We start from the raw sequence: 2481 nt of genomic DNA on the forward strand, positions 1-2481 counted from the left end.
GCAAGCAAACGGTGTACGTAGTTCATCAGCAGCCGGCGTGGCGTGGTTAAAGGCGTTGCAGCCTTTTGGGCATTCGCACCAACTCACAAGTAATAACTGAGATACTAGTCAAAGTTTTAGATAGCGCGCTAAGTCTCTTAGCGTCGGCCTGACCAAGAGCTATGAAACGCTATAGCGCAGCTATAGCGTGCTAAGCCCCATTTAGCGTTTCAGTATAAATCAATAAAAAATGAAAAAATAAACATAGAATCAGTCATCAACTTGACATATATATACTTGAAAATGGACATATATCAACTACCATACAGCCAAGTTAATAGAAAAATGATACTGTATTATGTAGTTCCTACCATACTCATGCAAACAGCCACATAACATAGTATTATGTAGTTCCTACCATACATAATAAGGACATATATCAGGAGATGGTTCAATTCATTACATAACAGAGCAAAGTTTGGCATAGCAACTAGCAACATACCACCAGCACACTTTGAATAACAAAAATGGTACATAAACAACATGAGATGGTCCGGTTTATAAGTTCAGCCAACTAACTTGACATAGCAACATAACAACATACCACCAGCACACTTTGAAACAACAAAAGTGGTACACCCAACCATGCAATTAATCCGAGTCAGCAAGGGCCGAGGGAGACTCATCTTCTGATTCCGACGAAAAAGAATTGGAAGAGGCAGAAAGTATAGCTTCCTCATCGACACTATTAAGGAGAGATTGCAAGCTCTTCTTCCTCTTCTTTCTAGGGGGCGCAGTAGGCCTCTTCTTCTTTTTCCCTTGTTCTTGTGATGTTGAAGCTCTCTCTTGTTGAGTTTGATCTTCATCACCAACATGTTCAACAACATTATCATTTCCAACAATGCCGGTGATGAACTCGTTATCCTCGTCCTCAAGAACATCAACGATCGTCTTCTCTATTGGGTCTCTACTCTTGTTCTCTCTCTTATGCTTCATCCTAGAGTTGAACTTGATAAATACAAGATCACTCATCCTATCATGGAGTAGCCTGCTGCGTTTCTTTGTATGAACCTGTGTAAGTGAACAAAATGAAGTATGGAACACATGGCTTCTTGTTCACATCTGGAAGAGTGCAATACTTCCACGCAGGGTCATCCGAATCAACTTGAGGGAGTGCAGGTGTTGCTACTGAGGCAGTGCTTGAGCCACCAACACCTATGCAGATTAAGGCAATCCAAAGTACGTGATAGAAAAATGTACATCAGTAGCAAATAAACTTTTAATGTATCTGTATTCTGTATATAACTGAAAACTTCAGCAGATTCCTATAGTAGTACAAGCATCCACAAGAAGAGATAACAAAGGATAGATGAGCTTACCTGCTGACGGGATTTGCTGGCTCATGGTCGCCTGGTGGACACCGTCGCCGCGGGGTGCTCCGACGCCTTGTGGATGCGGTCGTCGCCGTCAGCAGAGGAAGTGGCCAGGAGGGAGCAGCCGAGAGGAAACGTCCGGGAGTTGCGTCGCCTGGTGGAAGGAATAGTGGAATACCCCGTCGCTGGGAGGGAGTGGCGAGGAAGGTCAATCGCTGGAGTAGCAGCTCGAGGCCGTCGCCATGGTTGGTCGTTGGTCGGCCGCCGCCATGGTTCCTGTTTGAGATGAGGACATGAGTGGGGATAGGGTTTCGCTCGAGAGGAGGGTTGGGGGCATAGTATTCGACTATTGGTAGGCTTGGGCTTTGGCCCGCGTAGCGATTTCATTTTGGGCCGAAAATTTTAGATCAAAGACGCGGGACGCTAACGCTAGAGGCCCAATTTTCAGCGCTAAATGACATCTAGCGCGCTATTAGCACGCTAACTCTTCGTACGTGAAATCGAGCTTCGCGTAGCGCACCACAGTCAGGATGCGTGTAGCGCCGCTATAGCGCCGCTATAGCGCGCTATCTAAAACTTTGGATACTACCCCAAGCAGCAGGCATGCATGCAATTGATGTGATCTGGTATGATAGCCAGCAGCAGCTCTTACTAGCTACTCCCTTCGTTTCTAAATATTTGTCTTTTTAGAGATTTCAAATGGAGTATCACATACGGATGTATAAAAACATATTTTAGAGTGTAGATTCGCTCATTTTGCTCCGTATGTAGTCACTTGTTAAAATCTCTAGAAAGACAAGTATTTAGGAACGGAGGGAGTAGATATAGTTCTCACCTACTGTGTAGACGGTGCTCCGAAGCAAACCAATATGCTGTGCATACGTTTGTTGGATCCAGCTACACTCATGTTTCATGCATTAGTGAGCTTGCAAAAATTGGCAATTTACATGAACTAGGTTAGGTGACTGTTAGCAGGTGCTGCAAATTGCACCCATGCTAAGTTGGTTGAGCCACCCTCCCAATTTTCTTTCATGGTTTCAGAGGAATAAAACAAAAACTTCCTTATCCGCTTGGTTGGCCTTACTAATTAATCAGCAAACAGCCTAGGCTCCCAGGAAGAAGAATTTCT

General features: G+C 44.5%; 1 long non-coding RNA gene across 1 annotated transcript; it reads right to left on the minus strand.

Moving 5' to 3' along the window:
• Window positions 1-293: 293 nt before the first annotated feature.
• On the minus strand, window positions 294-1898 carry LOC123066221 (uncharacterized). The gene is made up of 3 exons (XR_006431276.1): window positions 1359-1898; window positions 1100-1194; window positions 294-822 (listed from the first exon to the last, which is right to left on the minus strand). It is a non-coding gene; the product is annotated as an uncharacterized lncRNA (long non-coding RNA).
• Between the last annotated feature and the right edge of the window lie 583 nt (window positions 1899-2481).

The sequence above is a fragment of the Triticum aestivum genome, chromosome 3B, assembly GCF_018294505.1.
Source record: "Triticum aestivum cultivar Chinese Spring chromosome 3B, IWGSC CS RefSeq v2.1, whole genome shotgun sequence".
Lineage (NCBI taxonomy): Eukaryota > Viridiplantae > Streptophyta > Magnoliopsida > Poales > Poaceae > Triticum > Triticum aestivum.